The following is an 18,090-nucleotide window of genomic DNA, read 5'->3' on the forward strand; positions in this document are numbered from 1 at the left end:
AATGTAAACTTGTGTGTGGATTTTGGATTGTGGACTGAGGACTGAGGGTGTGGAAACTGTGTTTTGCACCAACCGGAAACTAAAGCTGAGCATGTGTGAATCCATGAATGTGAGTTTGATTGTAAATGTGCAAATGTGGCCATATGCAAAGTATTCGAGTTCACACATTCACAAATATTACAATACACATTTCGTTTGTCAATAGCCCAAGGGACAGGCGGAAATTGAAATAGATTTCGACTTTACGCATATAGAGAACTAACTCTACTTGAGGGATTTTTCTGTAGCTAACACAAATTGCTTTGAAAGACTTAAATCAGTTGTCAAAAAATGGCTGACGAATTTAAGTTCACAGTGGGAAAGGATTTAGGAAACATTTCTCTATGTTGGATAATGAATATAATCCACCGATTTATTTGAAATAGTTTATTCCTCAACAAATAATTAATGCAAGCAGAACAACGCAAATGAATTTGATATTTGATATATTATATATTATGACTCTGCATATTAAAAAGTACTTGATTTAGTTTAATTCTTATTCAATTTAACTATTCCAGAATACATTTATTCTAAATAAATTTTAAAAAAGATTGTTCGCTTTAATAAAAAATAATATTTTTAATCAAAAATAATAGTTCTACACATTTTGAATCAGTTTTAATTCTTAATTCATACTTTCAGTTGAGTAAAACATTTTATCAAGATCACAAAATAAATAAAGAATAATTTATAACAATTTTAAAGAATTCAATCGCTATCGAAAATCAACAGAAGATATTTTTCTAAAGATTCTTATAAGAAAACCAAGAGTGTGTATCACTTGAAAATCTTAATTTAATTTAAAAGCTGTCAACCACATTTATTCAACTAATTACAAAGCAATCTGTTGTCATAATCTGATCAAACATCTCTTGGAATAAATTCACTCTATTCAAAACTTCACTTAATGCTTGGTAAACTATTTATCTTATGCAGACTTCAACTGAGCAAACTGTTGTCAAACTTAATTACTTAACTAACTCAATTGCAATCAGAGGATACTTGAGTATCCTTTACCCAGAATTGACACTGAATAAACTAGACACAATGCTGTTTCCCCTTACAAAAAAGAAGAGCCAATTGCCAACAAGGACAACAACCACAACACTCTGCAACTTTCCATCTCTACGCCTCTTATCCAACATCAGATTCCAGCATCAAGCTCATCCTCGGTCAACTCTTTTGTTGAGCCCGAAAAGAAAAGTCATTTCAGTGTACATTCAAAAGAAAATCTGCTTCAATTCGCAGAGCAAGCAGCCAAAAAAAAAATGCAAAAAGGCAACAGAAAAGAGCAATTGACAGGACCTGAACTGACCTTTTTTTCTTTGTAGATTGGGGGGGTTACTTGGGGATAGGAAAAGACTGAGGAAAGGCAAAGGAAATGTCACAGTTTCATTTCGCCTTTTGCTGCCTGGTTGATTTTTGCCAATGCTTGTGATTAGAATCAAGCGACACGCATCACTGAAATTGAATGGCTTAAGGCAGCAGATATGTCATGATATAGTATCAGATATATATATGTATGGTATATATTTGGTATATACGCATTTATATTGTGCGTACATTTCCGTTGATATTTATGCCTAATGGCTTTTATTTGGCATTCTCTTTATTGCAAATGAGATTAAAGAGCGAAAGCGGCTGCTTCTTTTTTTTTTCGTTGCTGTTGCTGTTTTCCTCGTTTCTGTTTTTTTTTTTTTTTTGCGAAAGAAAATGGCAAATTTCCAGTACATTAATATGGCAGCCGATAAGGCATGGCATGTATAGAGAGGGAAGAGGGGAAGGGAGGCAGGGGCGTGGCAGCTACATGTGTGACATATCACATGACATTTTGCGCGTTGTATTTTCAAAGAGTTTTTTGCGAATTTCGCTTGCCTCGAAATTGAATAAAACAACCTGAAATGACAAACGAACGAGCAGCGAGGAGGAGGGTGGGAAATTCGCTAAGGGTTGGGGTGTGTGTGTGTGTAAGAGTGTGTGTGTGTGTATTGCACGTGTGCACCCGTAATTTTCCATTTGTGAACTTTTTCCCTTTGCGCTGTAGATTTTCACGCTTCCGGCATGCGAGCAACATTGATGAAGCTGCCGCTTGTCCCGGCCGCAGCTTGACAGCCCGATAGACACAACAACAACACACTAACAAGCTCAGTCTGTGTGTGTGAGGGTGTCAATTTGCAAAAAAAAGAAGAAAGAAGAGAAATACATGTCGAGCAAAAATCGAAGTTGAAAAATAAATGGAAGACAAGCGAGGATGTTGCATGGGGTTCGGTGTCCTGTTTGTTTATGCGGCCCGGCCTATTGCGCGTGTATGCTAAAATTAAAATGGCTGCCAAGGCACCCACATGTGTGTGTGTGAGTATGTAATAAGATATTTTAGTGACTTGTGTCACAACGCGTTCAAATCCATCAAATGCGAGTCGTGAGTTCTGGGCTAAGAACTTGGCTCAGTGCGTTCGCTTATTTGTAATGGGATCACAAACACACTTCAATTTCATTTGTGACGCTTTACGCACAAACACACAGACAGTCACCAGAGAGAGAGAAGGAAAGATAGAGAGTGAGAGAGCGAAGCGTATCAATCACAAATTAATGAGATGTGAGTGCCGCAGCTTTTTGCCAGCGCCAAACTGTCAGTTGCCACGTTTTGGGCTCACTTCTTTTTCTCTTTTTTTTCTTCTTTTTTTGGTATTTTTTGTACTCTGCCTTTTAGTGCAGACCAAACAAATTTCACTCACTTTGGGATGCCTCGCATGCAAATGCCATTTCTCAGTCCAAATTACACAATTCATCACATTTCATTTGACTCGACGCGAAACCCCAAACGAGAAAAGCGAATGCGAATGCGAATTCGAGTTCTCAATGTGTTGCCAGTTTTTAATGGTTTTTCCTTTTCTAATTGAAGTTAATTTTGTGTGTTGCATGAAATTAACAATTCAATTTCGTAAGTTAAAAAGCAAAAAGCACTTTACAATTTGCCGGACAAGTTAACACCATCAACAATCAACATATCTCACATCTCAATCTCAAACTCACATTGTTCCAGCTGTCGGCAAATGATTTGGTATCAGTTTAATTGATCTACTCTAGACTCGGACTTCAGCTTCCCCGCTGCTTATCATAGTTGCTCCATCATGGTCCAACTACCTGGCCACGCTCTGGCTGACAACAATAGCTGAGCTCAGCACACAATTTGTGGACGCCTTGGACAAAAAATAAAAAAAAGTTGGCTAAAAGAGGGAAGCTGTTGCTGCAACCTCAGCCACAAATTGCGCAGCGTCATAAAATGTAAAAATTTTCAATTGTCTACAATTTGTGTGCAGAGTTTTTGCAGCGTTGCGTTGCGATGCGATGAACTTCATGGATGGCCAACACATTTTCATAGCTGCTTACACAGTTTTCAGTTTTGAGAGAGAGAAGGCAACGTGTTGGCCGCTTACATTGTTCACATGCTGCCAGCGACTGCTACTAACTTGGCTGAAAGGCAAAAGTATTAGAAATACAATAAAGTGGAGTCAAAGTGAAAAGTTTTACGCAGCGGCTGCTGCTGCTGCTGCTTGAAGCTTCATCCTTGTGCTCCTCAACAAAGAAATGGCGCAAAAAAACTTTGCAAACAGCAAAGTTTGCTGGCGCCCAACGACCGACGACCGACGACTACCGCGTATTGACTACCTTGTGTGTGACCAGACGATAGAGGGAAGCGAAGAGAGGGAATTGGAAAGGGAGGGAGTGAGATGAGGCACCACAAAAGCGCTAGCACAAACAACTTTGTTTGCCACATGCGAGTTGCCTCGCTTTTTTCCTCATATGCTGCCTCACAGAGTCTGTTTGAGGCGCGGCTTAAAAACTTTTAACAATGCACAAAGAGCGGCAAAGTGATTTCTTTCATATTATTAACTTGACTCGACTCAAGTCGAGTGTTGAGTATGTTGCCTCACATATGATGGCTGAACAACCAAACGACGCCATTCAACGATTCATTCAGCTCTTCAAGTGCCCGCCCACAGAGTTATGGCGAAGCTACTTCATCGGGAACTTCTTCTTAGGGGACCAAGTGCCAATTGCAGTGGCACTTGACCGTAAACTTAACGCATGCGTGACCTCGCTAACGTTTTCATTACGATTGCATTTAGCGATTCGCTTTTATTTATTTGCACCTCGACACACGACTTTGACTCGCCAAACTCCGCGCACAAACTGAGACGAGGATTTGCATGCAGCTGGGAATGAGTTGAGTAGAAACAGAAACGATGTCTGCTTCACTCATGCAAATCGTCATAAATTGTAATTTATGCAGCTAAAACCCGCTGCGAACTGAGCTCATCGCCAGCAAAAGGGGTTGACCAGGTAAGCCATTCATTCGCAGCTTCCTTTCGAGGCGTTTACGCAGGCGCATAAATTATGCCACTATACAAAACAGAAAAAAAGGTAAACCCTTCTGGCAGGTCACGTAATGCCCACATCAATCGTAGCATAGCGAATTTCCAGGAGGTTCTGCTCGTAGGCCTACAAGCGATGTTGCTGTTGTTGTTGTTGTTGTTGTTGCTCCTGACATCCTTCGGCTTATCAGCTGACAAATTTCCGCGCATTTGGCTAAGTCCCTGACATTTGATTGATGACCAGGCGTTTCTTCAGCACTTTTATTTTAAAGCTATTAAAACTCAAGATTCCAATTGTTTACTTTCGTGATGGGCAAGTTAATGATATGCCTTGCAATAAATATTTCACTCCTGCAACACGCTATTAACACACTTTATAATATCCTCTTCTTATCTGCTTTAAATCTGCATTGAAACGCTATCTTTTCATCGAGATAAAATCAGCGAAGAAGTTTGCATTAAGTGTTGTGTTAAGTGTTTAAAACTATTAAGACTTAAGACTCCAAAAGCTTAATTTCGTGATGTGCAAGTAAATTTCTCTGGCTTTCATTCCTTTCACATATTAAGAGCACGCTTTATACATTCTTTATATTTCTCTGCTAGTCACAATTAAACCCCTTATCATCAGATAAGTGTTGTGTTACATTTTTAAAGCTATTCAGAAATAAGACTCCAAAAGTTTCAGTTGTATTGAAGCAAATATTTATTTGAACAATTTATTCAATACTCTCTCTATGTTACTTTGCCTTGAAATTAAATCCTATAATACAACTCAGAATTTAGATACAAAATCGATTAAAAAACCCCTGCACCAAAATCTTGTCTTAATTTTTTTTAAGTTTTAGTTGAGCTCACAAAAATGTTTGACACCTGAATGAAATACACCATTACAATACTTGGTGATTTGCATTAAGTCATTTAAATCTAAGCCATCAACTTAAATGCTTGCAGCTGAAGTTTCAGCTCAGTTCATAAAAATATTTCACTGTTTATCCAAAATTCTATAAAATTCTGCTAATTTGGATTAAATCCTTTATTATCTAATTTAAATAAAATCGAACAGAAAAGCAAAAGATAATTTTTATGTTGAATGTTTGAAGCTCCAATGTCTGAAGATTTAAAAAATTAAAGTTTAAGATATTAACACTATTTATAAAGTTCTCTCGATATTCTACTTTGTCTTTACAATAATAAAAATAACTCATTCCATTAATATCTTTTCAAAAACTGCACAAAAGTGTTTGTTGCATTAAATGCTTAAAATTACTGTTGAGTTCGTAAAAATGTTTCTTTGCATTTAACTCTTATAACTACGCTATTAACACACTTTATACAATACTCTCTCGATATTTTACAGCTAATCTGCATTGAACCCTTTAAAAAGTATTCAAAAAAAAAAAAGAGTCGAGCTAAAAGCCAGCATATAAATGTTGTGATAAATGCGCACAGAACATAAAGCGAAATCAGCATAAAATTCAAAGCAACGCACATAAATCAACAATTTTCCGATTTTTATTTTTGGCAATCGCAGATAGCAAGGACTACAAGTCCTGTTCCTGTTCCTGTCCCCTACAACAACATCGAGAGCTTAACATATGCTCGCCCATTAACAATTGTCAGATTTTTTGTTTCGTTTTTTAGCAGAAGGGGCCTTATGAATATTCATAGTTTGATTCTGCATTGTTTAAAATCGGCGTAACGTAAATTAAAAGGCAAATTTATAATAATGCCTTGCACAACCGCACCCCTTCCCCCCTTCAGCCAGCATATATCTATCGATAAATGCGCACAAACCACTTTCGATTTTCGGCGCAAATCGGCAATAAATCGCCTTCGGATGGCACAACAGACAATAGATGGAATAAAAGGGTTTCGAGAGCATCCTTTTGTGTGTTTGTTGGTTTTGCTGTCAAGCAAAAACTACCAGCGAGAGAGAGAGAGAGGGAGAGAGGGTTCAACAATGTACACAGATATAGATATTGTAAGGGGTTATGATTATGTGGATTGCAGATTGTGTGGAGTACCTGACTTTCCATCGCTCGCTACGCACAAACATTGAACTCGAACTCGACTCGATTTGAGAGTGTCTGTGGTTCTACTTAATTAGAGTTTCATAAACAGACACAAAACATGATAAAGTTTCCATGTAGATTTCATGCTCAAATTGCTGATGTGGGCAAAGAAGAAGAGAAAGAGAAAAATTCATCTCTGCTTCTGAGTTATCTATGTAAATTTCCCCTATTTCTATGCTTATCATACTCGTATCATTTCGTCTCTTCATATTCTGTTTTTTTTTCTGTTGTGTTTGCTACCTGAACAACGCGTTGTCTTTGTCTTCACGCATCATGAATTTGATTGAGGATTTCATGGTTTATTTTTAATAATTTGATGCAGCTTCTTTATGCCGCTTGAGCTGCCATCGAACTGTGGCAAATACATTTTCAAAATTGCTTCAAAGAAATTGCTTTTATTTTGTTTTATTCACTTGTGAAGACTTTGCAAACGAAAGAGACGCTTTGAAACAATAAAGTTTGGGGACTAAAATTTAAAGTCTTTTGTAATGATAACTGCAGCTAAATCCTTTCTTTAAGTTACTATTAATGATGAGATGAGAATTACAAGATGAAAGTTAAAATTCGAAAAATATTGGAAGCATATAAATCTATTTCCGTATGTGTAACAATAAGAATATGAAATTAAAAAAAAATTTCAGCATAAATAAAAAAAAAGCAATATGCTACTTTTAATTGATATAGTAAAGATACATAACTAAGTTTTCTATCAAGTAATTTTCCATTTCATTCATTCATTTTCTCAATTTCTTTCTACAAGAAGCTTTGATAATAAGTGAAAGACTGAGACTTTCATATATTTAATATAAATTGTTTAATTTAATTTGTTTTTAAACAAGTTGTTAGGATTTATCGATTGCAATTCTTTCCTATAAAAAATTCAAAAACATTAATGAAATGTTGTCTTGTTTTTACCATATATTCATTTTATTTCCATCTGAAAAAATAATATTTAGGAAACCTTTTGGTATTAACTAAGTTTTCTTTCAATTCATTTTCAATTTCATTCATTCATTTTCTCTATTTCTTTCTACAATAAGCTTTGATATTAAATGAACAACTGAGACAATTATATGTATATTATAAATTGTTTTATTTTATTTGATTTTAAACAGGTTGTTAGGATTTTTCGATTGCAATTCTTTCCTATAAAAAATTTAAAATCATTAATGAAATGTTTTCTTTCTTCTGACAAATATAATATTTAATAAACATTTTGGTATTAAAGCGTTAAATATTAACAAACAACAGTGATATAAATAATGAATTTATTGCTTATCTACTTAACTTCATTGATGGCTCACTTAATTAAACACAAGTGCTTTAACCCAATTCTCCAGTTATCACAATCGGAATTCAGCATATCGCACATCGTCTTCCTCCTTGGCAGATCTGTATAATGAAGTAAGAAAAACAAGAAACAACAAGCAAATGAAATTAAGCTGCTGCCTTCGTCTCAACTTCACTCTGTGGGTGTCTCTGAGAAAAACCCCCCTCAGCTCACCCACATTTTCCACCCACCCACGAAGCAAGCTGTGCACAGGCGAATTTTCAGTGCTTTTGTGTACGTGAAAATGAAAATGAAAATGTTGCCCTTAACTTTTTGTGCTTTGGCTCATTTTCATTTGCCATTCGTTGCTGTTGCTGTCTTAGTGTTGGTGTGTGTTTGTGTGTAGCTGTGTGTGTGTGTGTGTTGAGCGCAATTAATTAAAACTTTGTTGGGGCTGGTTATGGTCGTGTGTCCTTGTGAAGGCGTCGTCTTCGTCCTCGTCGTCTGGCTGGCTGGCTGGGAAATTATGTCAAAGTGTCTGGAGCTTTGCCTCCTTCTGCGCCTTCTTCGTCCTTTTTACGCTGTCTGGCGCGTTCGTGGGAATTCCCTCAATTATTTTTGCTGTCGCGTCGTCGCCGGCTCATTTATTTGCAGCTTAATTTGTTTTTACTTTCAGCTGAAAGTTTTTGCGGGCTTGCCACTTGTTGATGCCACAAGGACGCGCGCTCGCTCGCTTCTTCACTCTCTGGGGCATATTTAATGAAATCAATTATGACAGCAACAACGTCTGATGAAAATTAAATGGCACAAGCGACGTAGCGACGTTCAACAATTTGTCAAGCGCGCAACATCGATTGGTTGACTGGATTTTAGGGTTCATGTGGCACATACTATGGGGCAAGGCAGTTCACATCCTGTTGCCTCAAGTGGCGCGTTCCTGCCTGCCACACAATAGCCACAGCATCAGCTTCAGCTGCTCTCGCTGCTCCTTGTTGGCATGGCATTTAAAATTCATGCAGCCCACGCTTGCTTCTTGCTCCTTTCGCATATGCAGATGATGTTTGTTGACGATCCTTGGAAATACTCACACACACAGACACACACAGACACGCATCCTGTGCGACACATTCAATTCAACATTCCCTATGCGAAGCTTCTCGCTCTCTCCCTACCCCTTTTACCTTTTCTTCCTTTCCTTTTTTTTACTTTCAACAAGCTCCGCTCGTTGTTGTCGTTTGATTTTTATTCATTTCTCGCATGACAATGACGCTTATTATGAATTCTTTGTGATTTCGCTTATACATATACCATACACACACATATATATATATTCATTTTTTGTATTATTTTTCTTGTATTTCTTTTCATATTTTCAATATCTCTTCAATGCTTCCGTTCCCCTCTGCAATCGAAATAACTTGCATGCGGCATGATTGTTATTCAAATGTGATTTCAGTGTTCAGTTGTTGCTTTACCTTCTTTTTTCGTTGTTGTTGTTGAATTGTCCTTGTGCCAAGCGTATCCTTTACCCGCTTACCCGAGCTCCTATTGCTCGCATGTTTGTTGTTTGCTTAACATTTTGTATGCAAAAATAATTATTTAGATTGTTGCATTTGGCATGTGAGGAATTTGATTTGTGAATTCCGATTTTTCGTGTGTGAGTTGCATGTGTGTTAACTGAAGCGTTATCAAAGAGCGAGGGAACCGAGGGAGCGGCGAGGGAGCTGCGGCGGCTGCTGCGGCGAGCCATCCAAAAGCCTTTGACCTTTCGATTTATGCTCAGGAATCAACTCAAAGAATGCTTAGCATTTTCCTTGGAATACAACAAATAAATCACATTATGCGAATACCAAATAAAAAGCAAGTGAATTTCATTTGATAAATATATTTCAGAATTTAGTATTTTATTTTATTTATTAAAGTGTTGATTTAACTGAGTTTAAATTAATGTATTTTAATCTACTGATAACACTTTAAATTTCTAAAGTTGTCTCCAATATATTCAACTTGAAAAATGATTTGTTGTTAATGAAAAATAACACTTTTAATTTTTATGGAAGTTTCCTACACATTCTTCGTGAATAATGAAATAACTTGTTGTTAAATAAAAATTTTGAAATTAGAATAATTTAAATAAAATCGATAATTGCAAAAATAAATAATTTGTACATTTAAAGTAATCCCTTCAATTTCTTACATGAAAGTTTGATTTCGATTTCAAAAGTATTTCATCGTAAACTAAATCAGCTTAAGAGTTACTTCGCCAATATGCTTTTTTGTATTTTTGATTAATTTTATATTTGTATTTATGTTGAAAACAAAATACATGCATTTTTAATATGATTTTCAGATGATTTGTGACTGCTACAAAAATTCAAGAAAACATTTTAATAAAGCTGATTAGAATAGTAAAAAAATATTTAAAATTTTTTGTTGTATTTCTTATCTGTTTTATATATTTTATATTTAGCAACCACATCGATTTTAGTCTATTCTTTGCTGAGATGAAATCGTTTTAAAGAAATCGTTTTTTGCGGCACAGAAATTTATATGCGGCGATGTCGGCTTCGGCGTCGAATTTGTGACATTGCTTTTGGGGCAACTGTTGCAAACACGTCCCGCAGCTGTTTATGAGCCCCCTTGGAACATTTCGTGCAGCTTCGACATAAAATCCAAATTGATGACGCATCATGATGGTGCTGCCATAAGAAAATTTTCACAATTTCCACTAAAACACATTTAAAGTGTTGCGAACGCGAAGGCGAAGCCCCCAAACCATTTGCTATTTGTGACCCCAACGCTTCATCTTGTGCCTCATCCTGTTCCCCTCTCTCTCTGCTCGTGAAATGCGCGTCGATTAAACCTTTCTTTTATGCGCTGTCTTTTTTCGAGTGCGCCTTTGTCAAGAGCGAGCGAGAGCCTCAAAAAGCAAGCCGAGGAGGCAAGTTGGGAGGAAGCTCTGCAAATGGGGGCTGGCCAACGTCGTTTTGTTGGCGGCTGTCATCAAAAAATATTGTATTGTTATTATTTTATTTTTATGTGCCCTCGCTGTTATTTGCATAAGGATGGCCTGCTTCGGTCCGGGACTCACTCCCGCTTTTGTTGTTGGGTTGTGTATCCTGGGCAAGGACCAGCAACAGCAACAACAGCAGCAACAACAGCTTCGGCAGCAAACAAAAAGCGTTTCGCTCGCTTATTTCGCATTGTAAATTTTTATGTCAGTGTGTGTGTGCTTCTGTGTGTGTGTGTGTGGGTGGGTGTGTATGTGGGCGTCTCACTTCCCTCCTCTTCCTCGTGCCGGCTCCAGCAATCACACACATTGTAATTGAACACACACGCTCGAACGCATTTTGTTTAGATTTCATTTTATTTTTTTTTTTTTTTTTGCTTCCTTTTTTTGGTGGTCCTTTCTGCAAGTTCTTCTTCTTCGTCTTCGTCTCCATTATGTTGAGTCGCCTCCTGCGCGCTCGTCATGTTTTGGCTTGGTCCTGGTCCTGGTCCTGGTCCCGTTCTTGGTCCTCCACATCTTGTTCTTCTTTATGCTTTTGGCTTCGGAGTCGTCGACATAAAATGCAAAACAGAATTTCATTTTCGGCAGGAATGCTCTCGTTGTTGTTGCTGTTGTTATTGGGAATGCTACAACATTGTTGAAGCATGTAATATCCTGCCAAGGATAAGGGTTGCAATACACCCTACACACACACACACATACGCATGTATTTCCCTCTCATCATGCATGGGTTTCTGCTCTGTTCTGTTGTGTTGTTGTTGACGATTTCTGCTACGTTTCGTTTGCTCTCCTTTCTTTTTCCAACACATTTTTTCATGCGAATTTAGTTTATTGGTTTTATGTGTATGTGAGTGTGTGTGTGTGAGCTGTGGGAGGAGCTGCCATCATGTGTGTGTGTGTGTGTGCTCCTTTTGGGGTGATTGATTGGCATTACGAGTTGCCATTTACATACACATTTCATTTATGCAAATACTCGCAATTCATATTCCACAAATACTTGCCGAATTACAATAAACATTTCGCAACAACAATGACACATAAGCAGCCGAAGGAAAGAAGGGGAGGGGGGAACAGAGTAGAAGCTTATAATATACGCATTCGATTTAGCATTCGTTGAGCATTTTCGCAGCCAATTTCCCTTCAAGATTCGCAGCAGTTTGATATCCATTGAGCTTTAGATAGCGATCAGCCAAATAATGTCCGTCAGTCAGTCTCCCTGCTGTTTTTGCTTAATTTCCTGTTAAGCCATTTTCAATATTTCGCATAATCAAGTTGAGCGCTCGGCAAAATGGCAGCGACATGCATTAAAGGCGTGTCTCTCCTCTCCTCTCTCCTCTTCTATCTCAACTAAGTTAGTCAGTCAGTCGAGCAGCCTATGGGACATTTGCCACTCAAGTGTGTGCGGCAGAGTTATGCATGACGAGTTATGCTGATGAGAAGGCGTTTACCTAGCAGCACAATGGCATAGATATCGCACATGTTGCTAGGCAATGCATTGAATGCGATTCTTGTCTTGGTTTGCCCCACTGTGCGCAACTTCCTCATGTTGAAGGCATTATAATGTCTAAGACTTGGCTTTAAATTAGCATTTTGCATAAATGTTTGGCATGTCATCATAAAGAACAACACACACAGCAACATCAAACAACCATAACGTAACACGCTGCGTATGCGTAATGTGTAGCTACATCTTTCCCCTTGCCACACACTCTTCAGCTCTTTAAGTATGTGTGCCTCTCATAATCGTAATTCAACGCATTTGCTGTAAACGTTTTCAACGTTTTTGGCCCAAAAATACTTCGTACAACTGGGAGGAAGGGGCGTGGCTGCAGCTGCTCGTGCAGTTTGAGTTCCATTTGTGCAATCAGCTAAAGCTATCGGATCTGGCAAATCGCTGCTGCCTAGGTAATGTCTCAGTGGCAGAGGAAATTAATGTTCCCTTTTGTGGATTGGGATTGGGTAGCAAAAGCTTCTCGTAACATCAGCAGCGTTCATCGTCTCTTCATGTTCGATGCCTGACGCTGACGTCTGCGCCGAGTGTGGCAGATTAATGATACTAAAAACGCAATTTGCCTACACACACACACACACTCGCACACATACTCAGTGAATTTGCGAATACACTCAAACCACTTCTGATTAGCTTTTGCCAGCGGCTTCACGGTCATTAGTCGCTGCTCAGGAATTTTGCTTATTGGATGCCAAAGTTGACTTCACAAAATCGCCAACTACTTGGCCATGAAGAGTGAGGGGAGGAAACATTCACACACACACACATATACACCGAAAATATAATAAAAAATTTTGAAAGCCAAATAACTCGAAATGCCTTTTTAATGTTGTAGAAAATATTCATGCAGCAGCAGCAACAACAGCAACAGCAACAAGAACTACAAGTTTCCTGCATTCATACAAAAGAGAAGAAAAAGATCTTATAATAAATTCCACTATGGCCAACAAGATGATGACGATGAGGATGAGAATGTTGTGGAGAACCTTCGACATATGAGAATCCAGGAGTTGCCTCAACTTTTCCACATACTTTTCATTCATTTTACTTGCTTCTCGTCTCTCTACGTTTTTTTTTGTATTTGGCCAAATTGTTGCATGCAAATGTTGCTAGGCAGTCGCCTCTGTGCAATATGGAAGAAGTATTCTACATTATATGTGTTGTAGTTTCATTAGGATTACAGTTAGCTTATAGTTGTCGACTGCTGTTGCAGCTTTTGATGGCTGCCTTTGCCTTTGCTGCCTGCTTATTGAGTTATGACGCATGCGAATTGTATGCAAAAAAGTATGAGATGGAAATAAAAATTTGCTGCTTATAAAACTCAACTACACATACATACAAATATCTATCTCAGTATTTGTGTGTGCGCACAACAAAAGCTTTAGCTTTGGCTTTGCCAACGCTCGTTCTTCGAGCAAATCACAAAACTCTCATGCTCATAGTTAAAGCAACCCCTCTTGTATTTTGCATTGAAGTTGCAGCTGATCCATAAAAGTATGTTGCACAACACACACACAGACACACACACACACACACATAAACATACAAAAGCATTGCTCGAGTGGCTGCTACTTACTACTAGTTGCCTTGCCTCAAATTGTGGCAGCCAACCAACCAACGAGTGACTGCAACTCAAACGAATCACAGAGCACAACAACAACCAAAAATAAGAAATATGAAATATGAAATACTATACGATATTGTCAAGTATTCGACAATCCAAAAATTGTTGCTGCAAAGCCAAGCGAATAAATTACTCTCTTTTGCCATTGCGAATTATATTCAAAAGGGTTCAAATTGAAGCCAGAAATTAAGGTCAATGCAACTTTAAGCAAAATCAGTTTCAATGTTATTTTTAGTAAAGGAAAATTGGTTTTTTGTTGTCAAATTATTCGGCATGGATTTATGGTATACTATCGTACACATTTAAACTGAAATTAAAGGCGCTGAATGTGTATAACAATTGAGTATTACTTTAGTAAGTCAAATTAAAAAGCTTATTAAAACAAGTACGAAAGCTCAGTCGAGAGTACTCTACTGCAAAATACCCACTACCCATTTTGAGAAAAACATTCCTAAAATATACCAAAATAATATACCGCCATTCTAGTTTTTGGTATTGGTTTTATCTTTTTATTATTTTGAATGTAGTACTGTATTGCTGTGCAATATACCTAAAATATATATTGGTATATTTTTAGTATTTTTGTGGTATATTAATTTTGTATATTTTAAAATTAATACCGTACTATTGTACTAGACACCCGCTTTCTATTTAAAAAAAAAAAAACAAAACAGTGCGGTATTATTCCTTAAGTATACCAAATTAATATACCTCAAATATACTAAAGACTATGTTGTTGGTATATTAAAATCGTACTACAACTATCTAAATGGTATATTTTGAGGTATATTTTGAATGTAGTACTGTATTGTTGTGCAATATGCCTAAAATAGACAATGGTATATTTTTAGTATTTTTGTGGTATATTAATTTTGTATATTTTAAAATTAATACCGTACTATTGTACTAGACACCCGCTTTCTATTTAAAAAAAAAAAACAAAACAGTGCGGTATTATTCCTTAAATATACCGAATTAATATACCGCAAATATACTAACGACTATGTTGTTGGTATATTAAAATCGCACCACAACTATCTATGTGGTATATTTTTAATGTCAATATACCTAAAAATGTGTTTGGTATAATTTCCAATACTTTTTTGGTATATTAATTTGGTATTCAAAATGGGTAGCGGTTATCTCACAGTCGAGCACACTCGATAGTAGCTTTCTTACTTGTTAATAATACTTCAATAGATTAGCCACGAAATTCATGTATTTTAAACTTTTGCTAATTTTAATATTAACTGAATATTTGTAAAGTGTTGGAAAAACTTACATATATTTAATTTGAGAGCAGCTTCAATTGGAGTTTATTAAAGTCAAGAATATGCTTGGCTTTTTGAGCTTAATGTTGTTTCTTCAAAATACCATGTTAAATATTTAACTTAAGCAATCATTTTATTAAAGCCTTCAACTCTTTGATTTTCCATTTTCGCTGTGGATTTTCGGTCTTGCAACATTGATTTGAGGCTGAAGCTGAGGCTGCAGCCGGGTTGGCTGCAACTACTCGACTTTGTTGTTGCTCTTGCTGCGAGTTGCAAGTTGGCAGTTGCATTCAGAATTTGTACTTCGTTAACTTGATTTCCGCTGCCAAACGAAACGAATGCAGCCATCGAAAAAGTTGACAGCTTGAACAGCGACTGAAAGGCCTCAACACACTCGTGACTCGACTTAAAGTTGGTTTTTTGTTGAATTGAATATTGAATTTACTATATACATATTTAAGCTTGTCTAAATATTGAGGTAGCAATAGCGAGGGAAGGGAGGCAACGGGGTTGCTTGTAAAGCGTAAAAAAATATGCAAAATTCAATTTACGCCAAACAAAATCATAATCCATCTATCATTCATCAACGGCAGCAGAACACTTGGCGCAAATGTCTGCGGCAAACGGAAGGAACTTCATAGATACGCGAGCAACCCACACACATACACATACACAGCAGGATATCTGTGTAACTGTGTAACTGTATGTGTGTGTGTGTGCTCTCATGCCAGGGCTTTACTTTATTTCTTTTTACATATTTTGTTACGCTTGTAAAGCTCAAATCCCCAGCGTATAAGCATTTCTACTTCAGCTGCTCAGTTTAGCGTCGCCTCATCCCCCCTCTCTCACTCTCTCTCACTCTTTCTTCGTTTCGTTTCCCCCCTTGCTGCCCCATTTTGGCCTCTTCGGTGGCGCCTCTGTTTGCCTTTGTTGCGTGCGCAAAACCAAAAAATGACAAAAATGCGTGGCCTGGCAGCTGGCTGATAAGACGCCAGCCAGCACTTCTACTCGTAACTATTGATGGCCAGACTGAAGCTGAAGCTGCTTTAAGGAGCAGCATCGTCTGCGCAACTTCAGCGGCTCAACTTGATTTCAAAACTGTGGTGGATATTCAAGAGAGGGGAAACTCAGAGCACGCAATGCGTTTCCCACCCAACGTCGACGCCTGGAAGCATGCTGCACTTTTTTTTTGCTTTGCTTCTCCACCTGAGGGGTGAATTCTGCCGCAGAGAGCGAGCGCAAGCAGAGGCGTCAAGTGCGCCTGCGCATAACTTGAACTTCATGGCGGACGCGTCGCTGTCGACGCAGCGCAAAGCAGCGCAGCACTTGACGGCCATTCGGGGGTGGCAAAAGCGACTTCCAGTGGCCGTGTCCACGTCTACGTCGAAAACAAACGCCAGCCAGCAATATTGTGGGCAGTAGCAGTTGGGCTTTGCTCCCGGCTGGTGCGTTCTGTCTTGTCCTGTTCAGTCTTATCCTGTTCTGTTCTGTTCTATACTGGACTAAGAAACTTCCCGGCTTTACGTTTGACGGCTTTGTGTCTGTGACTTGCGACTTCGCTCATCTTTCGATAGCAGAGGCGGCAGCAGCAACAGCAGCGACGTCGACGACGACGCCTTCATCTTTGCGGGATTACTCCAATTCCAAGTCGTATGCGTGTTGATAAGAAACCGAAACAGAAACCGAATCGCGAGACGCCATTCTGCATCATTCTGAATCCAACAGTGAGCGCCAAAGTATTTTTGTTGGAGTCAAAGTCGAAATCATTCCTTAACGCGACGCGTCTCGGTTCGGTTGTGTGCGTTGCCCTCTAAAATCTAAACTCACTTGTGCCAAGGATAATACAACATACTATACAAGCATAAACTTCAATAAACTACTCTGGGATTTTAAGTGAACTTGTGTAATTTCACGACTTTAACATTTTCGGTTTAAAATATGTCTCAAATTTTAAAATAAATGAATTTAAACAAAAAAACAAATAAAATTAAGAGCTACATTAAATGGACCAAAATTACAATTCAGGTAAGTTTTGTAATTTTAAATTTAAGCAAAAGTTCTTTGTGTGTTCATGAATGTGAATTAAATTAAATTTGTTAATACAGTACAAATAAATTTTACAAGTCGTGGATATATATAATAACATTTAAAAATTCATAATAATTTGAGCAACTAAAATGCATTTTACAAATCTTGAATTTATAAATTTATTTGAGAATTTTAAATAATTTGATAAAATGTTTGGAAAACTAAAAATGCTTTCCAAATATATTTTACACTCTTCGAACATTTTATTCAAATTATTAGAAGTACTTTTCAAGAGAGTATGATGTACTGATTTATTCACAAAATCACTTTTGTTAATCTAATATGAATGTAAAGTCAAATTTCATATTTGTAATGAATTCATTAAATATTGTAGTATGTCATAAAATTTATATTTAGTTTTCATTGTGTTGTGAAATTGTTGTAAAATGTAATTTCATGTTTCAAAAATGATTATGTTAGAAACGTTTTGTTAACAGAGTTAACACAAATAAGTTTGGTGATATTTCTTGAAACATTGTTGAATCGTCGGCGTATTCGATGTGGAAGTGTTAAACTTTTTTAATGATCACATAAAACGCGGAGTAAGCTTCACTCACTTAAAACTTGTTTCCATTTTACCGTTTAAGTATTTGCGTTATTTTAGTTTTTTATTAGTTTTGCCATAAAAATCAGTTATGAGAGCCAAGCACAAAACACAACCGCACCCAACGAGCAAACGCACAAAAATAACAGCACATGCCGGCAAAAAAGAGAGGATGGAATCCTTCGACTGGCCTACATTTGATGAGGCCAAAAAGGACTCGCACAGCCGGCAAAATAATTGCATAAATTAAAATCTTAATTATGCGAAGGCACTCGCTCTGTCG

The sequence above is a fragment of the Drosophila albomicans genome, chromosome 3, assembly GCF_009650485.2.
Source record: "Drosophila albomicans strain 15112-1751.03 chromosome 3, ASM965048v2, whole genome shotgun sequence".
NCBI classification, from domain to species: Eukaryota; Metazoa; Arthropoda; class Insecta; order Diptera; family Drosophilidae; genus Drosophila; species Drosophila albomicans.